This window comes from Fringilla coelebs, assembly GCF_963513975.1.
Source record: "Fringilla coelebs genome assembly, chromosome: 2".
NCBI lineage: Eukaryota > Metazoa > Chordata > Aves > Passeriformes > Fringillidae > Fringilla > Fringilla coelebs.
The window spans coordinates 83,115,036-83,130,212 of NC_140029.1; positions in this window are offsets into that span (position 1 = coordinate 83,115,036).

A 15,177-nucleotide genomic window follows, 5' to 3' on the forward strand; every position below is an offset into this window, starting at 1 on the left:
CAAGTGCAAACACCAGCACCACAACTACAAAAGCCACTTTGCGTGCGATGCGGGAGAAGAGGACACACCGCAAGAGAATGTTATTCCCAGACTGATATTCAAGGAATTCCACTACCGTGTTCGGGAAACATGAGGCTCAGCGCAGCTCGTCACCGCGCGACGACAGAAGTGATGGCGATGACACAAAACCAGGCAGGACAGTCGTTGGAGAGCATCAGGCAGATACCCTCAGCAAAGTCCTCAGTCGACTTCCCAGCGACCCAGATCTCCTCCCACCAGGAGCACATTGCACACTGGCAGCTTCCAAACTAGTATGTTTCTTGGATGAAAATCATGCGGAGATCCCAACAGGTGTCCGCGGAAATTCATACAAAAAACAAGAATTTTTGATAATAGGACTGGACAGATGTAGCATTCTCGGACTCATCGTTTTTCCATCGGTCATTTTGGCAGATAAAAATACGGAATTGACAGTTTGGGCAAAAGCACTCCGTCCGCCATTGACAGTGGCAGAGAACACCCAAATTGCGAGGGCATTCGCCTTGCCACCACACGCCATGAGGCAGGTCATGTCAATCTTTGATGAAGAAGGACTCCCGTTGAAGGAACATGCCGAGATACATGCCACATGGATAAAGCACATAGGCCGAGACCGACCCACGCTCACTTGTCAATTGACTTGTGGAGAGAGAACAATAGCGGTCAGAGGAATGCTTGACACGGGGGCAGATGTCACAGTTATATCATACCTTTTCTGGCCTCGTAATTGGAGCTTGATTGCGCCCTTGGGTACTCTTTCAGGCATAGGGGGAGCTTCTCTATGTCTGCAGAGTGAAAATTCCATCATTGTGACAGGACCAGGAAACAAGACAGCGATCATTCGTCCTTTTGTTGTGCAAAAGCCAATCACGGTTTGGGGAAGGGATCTTTTGGCACAATGGGGAACGAAGATCGAAGTGGATTTTTGATCGGGGTCACTGCGGCACTCGCCACACTGAAGCTGACTTGGAGAACGGATGATCCAGTTTGGGTGGATCAGTGGCCCCTTGAGAGAGAAAAGTTGAGTGCATTGAGAGACCTGGTCGAAGAACAATTGCAAAAGGGACACATCAAGCCGACAAACAGCCCTTGGAATTCTCCAGTGTTCGTCATCAAGAAGAAGTTGTCAGGCAAATGGAGGCTGTTGCACGATCTCAGGAAGATCAATGAGGTCATTGAAGACATGGGACCTCTTCAGTTGGGACTTCCATCAGTTTCAATGATTCCCAGAGATTGGCCTCTCGTGGTCATTGATCTCAAGGATTGTTTTTTCAGCATCCCGCTTCATCCAGATGATGCAAAAAGACTTGCCTTTTCCGTTCCAAGCATCAACAAGGAAACACCTCTGCAGCGGTACCATTGGGTCGTGCTTCCTCAGGGACTGAAAAACTCGCCGACAATCTGTCAATGGTACGTGGCACGAGCTCTGTTGCCAGCGAGGAAGAAGTTCCCGAAAGTGAAGATCATTCATTACATGGATGATTTGCTTATCGCAGCTTCGACACAACAGGAGCTGCAAGAAGCTCGTGATTGTGTGATCGCAGAAGTGCAGAAGGCAGGCTTGGAAATCAGTGTCTCAAAGATCCAGGAGGTCGCACCTTGGAGATATCTAGGGTGGAAGATCTCAGAGAAAACTATAAGACCCCAGAAGTTGGAGGTCAGCACGAAAATCAGCAATTTGCACGATCTTCAACAACTGTTAGGGGAAATCAACTGGATGAGACCAATTTTAGGAATTACAAACAGCGACATTCCAGCGTTGCTCGATCTCTTGAGGGGAGACACAGACATTCGGTCTCCCAGGACACTCACACGAGAGGCAAAAAGGGAATTGGAAAAAATCACAGATGCCATTCAAAAAAGACAAGCACATCGATTTGTTGAATCGTTGCCTTTTGAATTGGCAGTGTTGGGAAAGAAAACACAGTTCCATGGTTTGATCTTCCAGTGGGATTCATCTCAAAAGGATCCATTGATAATCATAGAATGGATTTTCCTACCGTGCAGGCCTTCAAAGACAATTCTCACAGAGTTGGAAATGGCGACACAGATCATCATAAAAGGAAGAACAAGGTTGCTGACAATAGCAGGAAGAGAATTTTCAATCATTCATCTACCGCTGAAGAAAGATTACTTCGAGTGGGCGATGCAGAAGTCAGAAGACTTGTTAATTGCCTTGTTAGCTTTTCCAGGAGCTTGTACAATTCATTTCCCGCAGCACAGGATATTACAATCTCGAATATGTTATAGAGCAAAACCTAAGATAAGTGAAGAACCTCTGGACGGGATCACAGTGTTCACAGATGGTTCGGGGAAGACACACAAGTCAGTGATCACGTGGAAAAACTCAACAACGGGGAATTGGGATTCAAATGTGAAGATAGTCCAAGGCTCTCCACAGATTGTGGAATTGGCAGCAGTCGTTCGAGCATTTCAACTGTTCAAACAACCTCTCAATTTGGTCACAGATTCCGCATACGTCGCGGGTGTGGTCAGAAGATTGGAAGGTTCACTTTTGAGAGAAACCAGCAACGAAATTTTATATTCATATTTAAAGAGCATGAAAATGTTGCTAGAGAACAGAGAGCACAAATATTTCATCACGCACATCAGAGCTCACACAACACTTCCAGGGTTTCTAGCAGAAGGAAATGCTCGAGCAGACAGGTTAACAATGCCCATTTCACAGACACTTCCGGACATTTTTGAGCAGGCAAAGCTGAGTCATGCATTTTTTCATCAGAATGCACAAGCGCTGATGGAATCCTTTCGTCTCACAAAAACACAGGCGAGGGAAATCATTAGTGCTTGTCCAGATTGTCAGCTTGTGCAGCCACCAGCTTCCACAGGAGCAGTCAACCCACGAGGACTGCAAAGCCTTCAGCTGTGGCAAACCGATGTCACAAAGTATCCATCATTTGGAAAACTCAAAAATGTTCACGTTTCTGTAGACACATTCTCAGGAGCAGTCTTTGCATCAGCACATGCAGGGGAAACAGCAGATCATGCTTGTCGGCATTTTCTGCAAGCATTCGCATCGCTAGGTGTGCCTCAAGAAATAAAAACAGATAATGGTCCAACATATACAGGCAGGGTGCTTGACAGATTCCTGAAAAAATGGGGTGTCAAACACACATTCGGTATTCCACATTCACCCACAGGTCAGGCAATCATTGAAAGAACACATCACACCCTGAAATCTATCCTAGACAGACAGAAAAGAGGGGAACCGGAGGCAACACCACACATGAAATTAAACAAAGCATTGTATGTGTTGAACTTTCTTAACAGTTCATCCTCAGAACCCAATCCACCGATCCTGAGACATTTTTCCAACAGCTCTCAGGCAAGACTAAGGGAGAATCCTTTAGTGTTGATCAGAAACCCAGAGTCGGGACAAATAGAGGGTCCCTTCAGACTAATCACTTGGGGCAAGGGTTTTGCTTGTGTTTCCACAGGGCGAGGTTTGAAGTGGGTGTCAGCACGGCACGTGAAACCATTTCGGACGCAAGAAGAGAGCACTGATCCCAAGAGCAGCGAGGCGAGCACTCAGACAGAGGAGAAGGCTCAAGCTGCAAACAACGGTCCAGAAGAAACAAAAGAATAAAGACTTTGGGGATTTTGGTTGGGAATTTACCACAATGTTTCACCTCAAAGGGGAGGTCATGAATTTTATAATGTTTATATGTCTTACATCATTATGCATTGTCTCAAATGAAAAAACAAATTTACCGGTTAACCAACCAAAAAAGAACGTTTGGGAAGCTTTAGCCCAAGCAGCAAATTTAGATAGCATCTGTCTAATACATTCTAGACCAGGAAAACCATTCTCAGTCTGTATGGTTGGGATGCCGGTGAATGCATGGCCAATTCCAGGACACACTCAGGTTGAAATCTCACAGGTCGTTAAGGATCCTGTGAATGAGTGGTGTGCTTGGACACATCTTCTTCCTGTGGCTTCTACTGGACCTCAGGAATTGGAAATTTTTGGGTCCATGACAATGGAGATATGCATACAGTTTCAGATTCAGGATGTGACAAAAACAAACAAAACCATCGATGTCACTCCGAATCGTGAGTTCTATAGAAATGCATCAACATGGTGCAGAACCACAATTACAATAGACAAAAGGTCACTCCAAGTACCTGTGCAATTGCCAAGGGGACTTTTCTTGATTTGTGGGGATAGAATTTGGTATGGTATTCCTGCGAATACCCAAGGAGGTCCATGCAGCATCGGAGAGATTTCAATGTTGTCACCAGATTCAAAATTGATGGGAAAACAAAAGTATAAAGAAAAAAGATCTTTACAACAATATGGTCCAAATTGCGATGACAAAGTGTACACTTGGGACAAGGCAAGAAGAATTGCAGTAGCAATTTTTTCACCTCAAACAGCATCAGGGGTAGCCTTGACTCAGCTGGACCATATGGGTTGTTGGTTAAGCAAACATGCCCATTCAGTCTCTCTTGCACTGAGCGACATGTTAGAAGACATGAGCGGTGTAAGACAGGCAACACTTCAAAACAGAGCAGCAATTGATTACTTATTGCTCACTCATGGGCATGGATGCAAAGAGTTTGAAGGAATGTGCTGCATGAATCTCTCTGATCATTCAAAATCTATTCACGAGAACATCAAAAGAATAGAAGATAGTATTAAAAAACTTGGCGAAGACACAGGGTCTTGGATCGATGACATAGCAAGATTTTTTGATCTTTCTCCTTTATGGAAAGAGGTTTTGAGGATAGGGTTCATGGTTTTAGTGGTTCTTATAGTCCTCATGTTTGTTACACCTTGTATTCTTTTGTGTGTACGACGTGTCATAAGTTCAGTCACGAAACAGGTGCTTTTTGTGCAAACAGAAAGGGGAGATGTGGGAACTCAGCGCACTTCTCCTGAGGGCCAGAGCTACCGAGAGAACCCTTGGGGAGCTCGGGAGCCTTGGGATGTTGCAAAAAGTACCTGGTGGCTCAACTTTGACCCTGCAAGAGATGTTCCACCTATATGTGGGGACATAAGAATCACTGGCGTGTAAAAGATATAGAAATAGAACATTTATAAGCTTAAGCACAGTTTTTAAGATTTGGTACAGGGGGGTTGGAAAAGAACAAGATGGAGGGAGTTAGGCCTGCCACATGGCTTTTCCTCCTTCTTCTTGTCTTCCATTTTCCGGGTGACGTAGGTATTTTTGATAGGTTTATAGTAAAGGTACACTTAGTAATAAAAATTATAAGTATTGGAGACAAAAGATAAATATAGTCTACGTAAACTTTGTTATAAAAGGAGGTGGCCGCCCTGTGGGCGGTCAGAGTGCCTTTGGCTGCCTTGCTGGTCAGACCCCGGCTGGGCAGAAAGAAAATTTTTGTAGATAAGAAATAATAAACAACCTTGAAGACCGAACCTGAGAGTCCAGCCTTGTTTTTTGGAGCCCGAAAAGCGAGCCCATCTCACCCTTGTCTGGGCAGAGACAAATAACAGCCCGAACCCGGACACACTTAGAGCTCCCTCACATGCAGAGGGTACCAGCGTCCTGGCTTGGCAAGGTTGTGTCAAGGGAGATGTGTCACTGTAGCATCTGCTCATTTCTAGATGCTCATTTCATCCATCTGCCCTGCAACCCATTGTGCTGTTAACTGCATTTGCCTGTAAGGACATTTGTCTTCTCAGCAATTCTGTAATGGTTAGACATGCTACAGCCAACTGCTAAATGCCACAGACCATCAGAAATGAATGCAGAGTCATATGGGCCATTGCATAATGGAGTCAGATGAGGCCATTTTTCTCCCCTGTTCCAGGTACCACAGTTTGCACTGAGGAGCTCTGTCATCTCACCCAAAACTTAATTAAACAGGAAGTGTCTAAACTGCCAGAGTAAGAGAGCCCACGCCTGACCTTCAGTCCCCAGGAGGCACTTTTGCTCAGTGGATAGCTGAATGACAGAGTTTCTGAGTTTACAACACATACACAGGCACACACACACAAAACACAGAGGTAAATTTGGTTCCCATTAGCATGGCTATAAATTAGGAGTAGTTTACTGCAACACTGTCAGACTTGTTTGGCACTAACCCCCAAAATGCTTTATGCTAGTTGAAATTCAGTTGAAATCAAATCTCTGCTGATGTCATTCAAGTTCTAATTGTTTTCCCCGACAAGAAATTTGTCCCCTCTGTTACTTTGAATAAAAGTTCTTTTGTTCCTGACCACAAGCTCAAAAACCAGGTGAACAAAAGCTTTCTGTACTGCTGACCTCCAGCTTGGTTTGCTACAGGGGACTGTAAATGGTGATGAATAAACAAATGGTAAAGATTTGGATTTTATTCTTCTAAAGGAGCAGAAATTCCTCACTTCAATGTTATGCTGATTTCTCAGCAACAATCCAGTTTAAGGCTATAATGCTCCTTTTCAATAGTTTTACTGACTTTAGGTAACAGATATGGAATTCATTTCCTTGATGAGGTTGTTATGCTGCTTCTCACACTAAGGGCAATAGATTTGTCCCAACAAATGATAAGATTTATAGGAGCAAGTTATAGTTATTTTTAATAACCAGGTTTTGGCTCTTTCATCTTCCCTGTCCAGTCCAAATGGACGTTTGGGTATTAGAAATTCAAATGTACAGTCATCTGCCCTTTCTGGTTTGCAATCTTAACTCCTTCCAAAATGAAAAAAAATACAGGTTTTGGAGTCATGGAAGAGCTTGAAGCTATGAAGTACCTAGTAACTGCTGTTTCAATTTACAGGATACATGAAGAAGCTGTTATGAGAGAGGTGCACAACAAATTCCTATCAACACCACCCATGTATGGCCAAGGACATGAGGAACACATCCAGCCATGAAGAAACAACCTCTCAGCCACTAGTCCATGGTCAGAGTTTCAGACTCTCTTTTCCCCAAAATTAAATTATTCTCACTATCTGCAGGTAATGTGCAAAACTGGAATCTCTCCTACCCCAGTAGACAAATCTAATTAAGATTTATGTAAGATGTTCAAGGTGTTCATCATTGGAAATAATGGAGTTGAGGCTGGATGGGGCTTTGAGCAACCTGGTCTAATGAAAGGTGTCCCCGCCCATGGCAGAGGATTTGGACTAGGTGATCTTTAAAGGTCTCTTTCAACTGAAATAATGTGGTTTAATGATAAACTGTCAGGTTGATGTGCCAAGAGGATTACTTCTGAATAAATCTTTTGTAAATCATCAGTTCTACTGTATGAGAGGGAGTGTGATGCTCAAGATCAAAAGTGAAAAAATTTGTATAAGGGAATGCAAGGAGAAAACTGATTTGGGGCAGGCTTGAGGTGGAGTTCAGACTCCTTTGCATAAAACCAGATTTTTTTTGGCATGGCTCTGTGAAATAGATGAGCTCTATTGTCAGGAGTGGAATGGAAACGCTGCCTGCTTGTACCATTGACAGAGAGAAGAACTGAGGAAACAAGGGCACAACTCTGCCCAGAGCTCTCTAGTTGCTCTGTGGCAAAGATGAGAGTAGCACAGAGGCATTCTGGGTCCTGTGCCAGAGTTTAGTCATTTCATGGTATAACATCTTTTTCCTTACTACAGTTTAGTCATTTGCGCTGAAGTATTCAAAGTTGGAAAATCTGTTCATGGCTGAATTTGGAAACTTAAGGCAGAATGGTTCAGATCTTTCTGAGCAGGCAGCTCTGGTATTCCCACACCTTGAAACAACATAGGAATTTTGGCAGGGCATTTACTTGGGTCAAATTCTTTGCTTTCACCTTCAGATTTTATAATAAGGAATTTAGAAGAATCTACAAGTTCATTACAGTTCTGCAAGTGGAGGGGTTAACCTACACTCTGTGAACCATGGAGGTACAGACCTAAGCACTGAATGATCACAGATCTTTAGGAAAATACCACGTGATCTTGTTGTTTGGAGCTGACTCATAACACATGCACAGCATGTGTTACAGGGTAACCTTAAATCTGGCATTTGATACTTGCATATGCTTGGATTTTCAGGTTTAATAGCCTGTGTGTAATATATATTTATCTGTCTGTGTCTATATACACAATATATGTGTTTAAGCTTTGCTATGGAAAAACAGCCAACCTCTGTTTCAGTAGCAGCTGGGAATTACACAGAACAGTGAAATAAAGCTGTGGAAAGGATTGTTTTGATCAGAGATGTTATTTCTGTTCTGATTTCTCTTTCCTTTTCTTCCTTTGCCTTAATCAAAACTATTAACCCAAGATCATACCTCAGAGCTAAAGCAAGCCCATAGGGAATTTCTGAAATGTTCAAAAGGAGTGCAAAGAAGCAATTTTGCTTTATTTTGCAATGACTGTAGATGTTCTGTGCCAGGTCTGGTCCCTCCTGTAGGCTCAGAAAAATTACTTAAACAGTCTTAATTGATGAACACCAATTAACAGGCAGAGGTAAACTAGCATTAGTGTGCCAGTCTCTCCATGCATGAGATGAATCACCCCCTGGAACAGACCCAACCTAGAAATTGTGCTGCTCGGAGAGTTGTAATAAAATTATTTGAGTTTCCACATTCTAAAGTAACTCTTCATCTCAGTGCTGATATGTGGACATGGCTAGCAGCAACAATCCTGGTTGTAATAGGATTAAATTAAAGTAATAGGATTAAGCTAAGGAATGGAAAATGAAGCTTCCATAATAAATTTCCTGATGATGAGACTCCACCTGACAAGTAAAGCTTATCACCTGACACTGAATCACTTAGGAAATATACAGTGCAGAAATTTGATAAGAGAAGGGATTAAATCTAATGCTCCTTCTCCATCTCACAGTTTTAATGATTTCTATCTTCTTTGCAGGCTTGTGTAATTTAGCATGAAGAAAACAATTAAAAAGAACAAAAACTTTTGCAAGTCTACTTTTATAAATCACCCCCCTCCTGGAGAAAAGATGGGCCTCTTCTGTTGTTGACTCTTAAAAAAATGATCATGAGTTGAAAGAGAGGTTGGGCTCTCTTTCAGCTTCAGTGATTCACATGAACTCCAAAGGAAGAGGTCCTAGACTCCTGAGTATTTCAGGCTATTCTATAAACCTGCTTTCAACATAGGCAAATCCTTTTTACTTATTTTAAATGCCTTTGGAATACCTTTAGTTATTTGTGTGTTGCTTCCTAGAAAACCAGAAAAGGATGATGGGTGTGGATGATTCAGCTGGAAAAAAAAAAGGTCTTTTAAAGACTTTAAAACTGGCTGTTCTTATATTCCTGAGAGACAGGAATGAATTTCCATTACAGAAGTTCCTATACCTGACAAAATACTTAGGAAAAGGTTAATCTGGGTCTAGGATTTTGAGTCGTAAATCAGAATTGTGCCCAGCTGGCAGTACATGGGATATTTCCTTCCTGTCTGCCAAATTTATCCATAGAGGAGCTAAAGACTAAGCTTGCAGACTTCCTTTTGTCCTCAGAAATGCCTGGAGAGCAAGATAAAATACAGGGTACATCCTCACTTATTCACTCACCATACTGTCTGCTTTGCACATGGATAGGTTGGCAGCCTGCATCTCACATAAAACCTGGGGCACCTAAATGATAAGGGAGGATGACCAGGGGCCTTCATGCATAAATAGACCATGCTGAGCTTTTTATTTTTTTCCGGAATGTGCTCAAAACTGGTAACTGAGAGTGAATTTCATATTGAAGCAATTTGGATTCGAGGAGAGCATGGGCTGAGGTGGTCAGTAAGGCTCAGTTCTTAAAACCTGTGCCAGTATCTTAAACAGACATCCTATTTCCCTTTCGAATAAGTGGGATTTTATTCACCAGGGCCAAGAATCACTTTATTCAATGGCAGATGTATGAGTTGAAGCTACTATATTTTTTTTTAGCTTAAAACCATGGTTTTTTGTTTCCTTGAAACTGGGTTGGTGATGCAAAGGATCATAGAGTAAAAACAGTTATATCTTCCTTCTTCTCTAGTTTTTCTCTCTTTTTGTGAGGAAATGAAGGGCCTCTCCTTTTGTAGGCTGAAATTGTCATCTGCCTTCCCCAGGAAGCCTTTTCACATTGGGGACACTACGACTAGCACGTGGACATTGTTGTCTCTAGGAATGCGTTTGTAAGGCAGGACAGGATGGCCACTGCCTTCTCCTTGGGCACATCAGCCACACAGACAGGTCAGTTCTGATTGGGATCAGCAGCAGCAAGGAGGCAGCTTTGGGAGACAGTGAGCAATTCAAAAGGATGTGATGAGCTTCCTGCTACTCTTGTAGAGTCAAACATTTCTCCGTCTGCTCCTGTGTTAGGCATAGATAATAGGTTTGAATAGTAGATGTAACATGGGCAAAACTGATTAAAAACTTCAATTTTCCTGTGAATCTGTCTGAAAAAAATTCGGAAGTATTTCCTAGCCAAGGAGTTCCTGGTACCTTCTGGTCTCTAAGAGTACATCAGCAGAGCCCTGTCTGCTTGACAAACAGACCTAATGTTATTTGAATTTATATCAGCCAAAAAGCAATTGTGAGCGTTCTGGCTTGGCAGATACAAAGTCCAGGTAGGTAACTGGTTGAATTGGGAACTGTAGGCGTTGCATCATAAAACAATTTCCTAAGTCACAGACAGCAAATAAATTTGAGCAGCTTCTTTATGCTGCCAAGCAAATCCAGGAAGGTAACATGGCAAGGCAGTGGAGCGAGAGAAAAATCAATTTTCATTTCACTCTGGTGGGAGTTAACTGGAGTGTTAAAATTTGGTGGTCAATTCCTGCTATAGAAGGAAACTGTTCTCATTGTCCTGAGGGGCAGAACTGTGGAAACAGCTGTTTTTCTGTATTCACGGCCTAAGTGAAAAATCACTAAAATTAATTTATTTGGGTTTGATCGAGAGCAAAAAGACAAACAACAACCTAACAGTAAAACCAAATAGCTTTCATATCAATTGGAACAGTTAAATATTTTTTTTAACAGTTGAGGAAATAGATTTAGGAAGGGGCTAAGAAACTTTGTTTCTGTAAAAAAAGTTCCAAGTGTTCCATTAAAAAAAGGTGGAAACAGGATTTGACACTTTTAGTTGCTGAGAGCATCTGAATTTGTGACAAACTGTCTGATCAAAACATTTCATGCCACTTTGCATGAACTCAAGAAAGTCTGTAGTGGAGCTACAAGCTGCACAGGGACAGGTTTTTGTATGTCAGAGCAGGGACTGCTAAACAATCCTTCCACCTCAAATGACAAAGAAGAACATTTCCATGAAAGTGGAAGCAGCAGTACAGAGGAGACAGGCCCATAAAAGATGAATGAGCGCTGGCAACCTGGTGCTTTCCTTGTGACGTGGGTAGTCACGAAGAACGAGTCTGTCCCAGGGTTGTCAGGTTCTACCCGTGTGTTTAAAGTCAGCTGATGTGAGTGGAAGGGCTCTCCTGGGTGTGGAGATCTATGACTTGTGCTGTGCTGCACCCACAGCATGTGTGGTGCTGCATGAACCCCTACCATGAGCCAAGTGACTGCAGGGGAGGGGTCTGCCCGTTCTCTGCCTGTGTGGTTGACAAGGGCTCTTCCTTTCAACAGGCAGGACTTTGTTGAATTACAGGAGGTTCCTGTTGTTGCATTCCTCCAGCCTGTCTAGGTCCCTCAGAGCAGCAGTCCTTCATTTTGATTTTGTTCCCAGTGTGGTGGAAAGAGAAGGCAGATGAAGAAATAGAGATGTTTCTGCTTCTCTCTTTTGTTCCTTGAGCTGCAAAGAGGTTTCTTTTGGGGACAAAATCAAGAGGCATTTCCTAAACAAGTGTAATTCAGGTGAAAACTGATCAGTAAGCTCCACTTCAATAAGAAAGCAACAATGAATCTATGGACAGGAAAAAAAGGATGCAAAATTTAAAAAAGCTTTCACTGAATGTAAACCAGTTTGATGAGATTGATGTTCCTGGTGCTCTTTGATACAGAATTACATTGAGCTGGTCAACCAAATAAAGGCAGGGAGTTCTGACTTCAAAAGCTTTAAGTCTAGCTAATTTTAACAGCCTAACACAAGCATGGAATTGCTCTTCTGTGAAGATATCCTGGTGCCTACTAATAATCTCATTCTTGGCATGTCTGAACTCGGGCAGCTGCTGCTCCAAACTGGCTATGAAATGGGTGGTGTCTAGAACGAATGGAACTCAGTCACACTTGATGAGATGAATTATGGCACAACAGTTTTCTGCTCCTAAAATGGGAAAGACTGGCATTTTGCAGGAGGGAATGGATTGCATCTTTTTTTCAATGCCATCACTCTATGACAAATGAGTACAGATTTGGTAAGAAGCAGTAATATCCATTCACAAAGAGTTCCAATCCAGGTGTTACTACATATGAGAGGAGAAAATACCATGCTCCTTGAACAGAAGATCTACCTCTTTCCATTGGAACAAAGTGTTACCAAACAAGAGCTCTTCCCTATTCTGATGAGCTCAGACCTACTTTTATCAAGTTAAATAACAAAATGAAAATTCTTAGAATTCAAAAGGGACAGGCAGGCTCAGTATTATGAATATTTGGTGGCTTAGAATTATTTCTGAATAGAGCTGGAAATAGTAAACCATCCCTTTTAACGTAGAATTAATCTGCTCAGAAGACTTGAGCACAGGAGCAGTGTGTCTGGCTCAGAAAGGACAGCCAGACTATCCTCATATCCCAGCACAACAGCCTGGCTACTGTTGCACAGTTGTGCTCCCTGCATCCCTGCACTCCCTCCAAAGGTTTAGCTTCTTTGGAGCTACTGGGTGCTGTGATTTGTAGGCATTTTCAGCCTTCGGTAAATTAACTGGGTGCTTGCCTGGTCCACAACTGTAGGATTACAAAAAAGAAATTTATACCATTTTCATGGTACGGTCTCAGAGTGAGGGTGAGGATTGAGGCTGGAGGCTCACTCTGCCTCCTTTGAGCCTGTGGAGTTGAAGTGACAACACACTCATACTTTCTGCTTATTGACTGTAGGTGCAGCTTGTGGTCATGAGCACAGCTGGATGATGCAGGGGGAAGCACAGCTTAAGCTTGTCTACTGATTGCATCAAGGGCTTTCAAGGAGCGAGTCTTTAGATCAGCTGATTTCCTCATTAGCTCACCCAGTGGTTTTCAGCAGGAGCAGCTCAGCAGCCTTTGTAAACATTGACAGGAACGTTTCTTCCTCCTTGCAGGGAAGAATGTAAAATAATGTAAAATTCAATATAGAAACTAGGTTTCTTCCCCTCCACCTTATGAAGCTGTGAGTGTGATGTGATTTAAGTCAGTCTTAGGAATGCAGATTAAATGCAAATAAAGAAGAGAAGGATATATTCCTATACATATATATTTCTCTACTTGCAGATGTTGCTAATACAGTTTATGCGGGGAATTCCAATGCAAGAGTAACTGTGGTTCCTCTACCATCCATAACTTTTAATTGTGGTTCTAACTATTCCCTTGCAAATGTGTATATTACTCATAAACTGGAAGCATCTGTACTAAAGACCACTAAATTAATGAGTTGATATGCACACACAAGAGATTCAAATATAATTGCTGCATAATTGAAATACCTATACAAATACAGAGCTAGTCATAATGGCAGATAGTGCATTTATTTTGTAAATAACCATTGTATTTCTATTCAAATTGTTCCTAGACTCTTGGTAAAGTTTATAGACCTGAAACAAATTTGCCTCACTAAATGGTTGATATTGTAAACTCAGTTTGAAACTGGGGTGGAGGAAGATGGGATGGGGAAAAAAAGGATTAAAAAAAAGTCCAGCAACAACAACCAGAATCATTATGTTTGGAAAAGACATCTAAGATAGCTGAATCCAACCGTTAACTTTTTTGCAGGCATGGTGATGCCACTACTTTCTCTGATCAGCCGTTTCCAATGCCTGACCACTCTTTCAATAAAGAAATTAAGAATTTTTTCCTAATATCCAATCTGAACCTTCTTCCCTGGTGCATCTTTTTTTTTTTGTTAGAGCGAGAGAGAGCAGCATATTCCTCCACCCAGGCCTATGGGGCTTAAGCCTACCCAGTGCACAAGAAAGGCAAAGTGCTTGAAGCAGGCATTTTGTGGACATGCTATAGTAACAGAAAGAACTCCTCCCCTTCCACAGAAGCCAACCCCACTGCCTTCTAGTCCGGCTATAGTCAGCCATGCCCACCCAGGCCTCTGGCAACTCCCCCTCCTCCATGCTCCCTCCCTCCTTCCCACACCAGTGCATGAGTAGCCACTTGGCAGGGATCCAAGCTCCTCCTTCAAGGGGCAGGATTAGGAATTTGTGATTAAAAAAAAAAAAAAATCTTATGTTCTTTCTAAGCTTTTAAAAATAATGTATTTATTACTGAACCATACATTTTCCATATAAGTTTGCAGACTGGAGGCAATAGTTACATACTGTATTGTATGGTGTAGTCTGTTCTCTGCTTAGTGTGTTGCAATAGCTATTAGTATACTTACATTCACCCTTTTTTTGCAATCCATAGCGCCAGTCACAAGAGCAAGTAGACTTACTGACTGTGAGCACATTTTATCTAAAACACTCTTTATTATTTATTACAGAGATATTTTAATGTATTAATATCTACAGTAATGCTGTTTTAATGCTAATGGCCTTATTATTCAATTAAGAAAAATATATGTTTTCTCATTCTGCCCTTATGTTCAAGGTCTTACATTTATTTCTGTTCTGCTGAAGTTTTGTGCATGTGATGTATCCCCCCACCCAATCAGTAGTAGGAAAAGAACAAGTCTTTTTATAGGGGAGATAGTGATGATTGGTTTTAGCATAGGTAGAGGGTTAATGAGCATGCAGTAGGTCTGTATTCAGGTCAGCCAAAGGGATTCAAAACCAGACCTCATGAGAGAATGGTTTTCACAGCCTCTTACCCAGTAAAATACCACAAGGCTGCTATATAAAATGTGATACACGGATGTAGGCACACAGTGTGTGGTAGTTGGGAGCGGGGCTGCGGCCGAGCCTCATCCCCGGTGGGTACAGCTGTGCAAGGCAGGTGAGCAGCACTGGAGGCAAGGACACCTGGAGTGCCCAGGGACACTGAGCCCCATCCCCAGTGGGCTATGGCTGTGCAGGGCAGGTGAGCAGCACTGGAGGTAATGAGACCTGGAGTGCCCAGGGACACTGAGCCCCATCCCCAGTGGGTACAGCTGTGCAGGGCAGGTGAGCAGCACTGG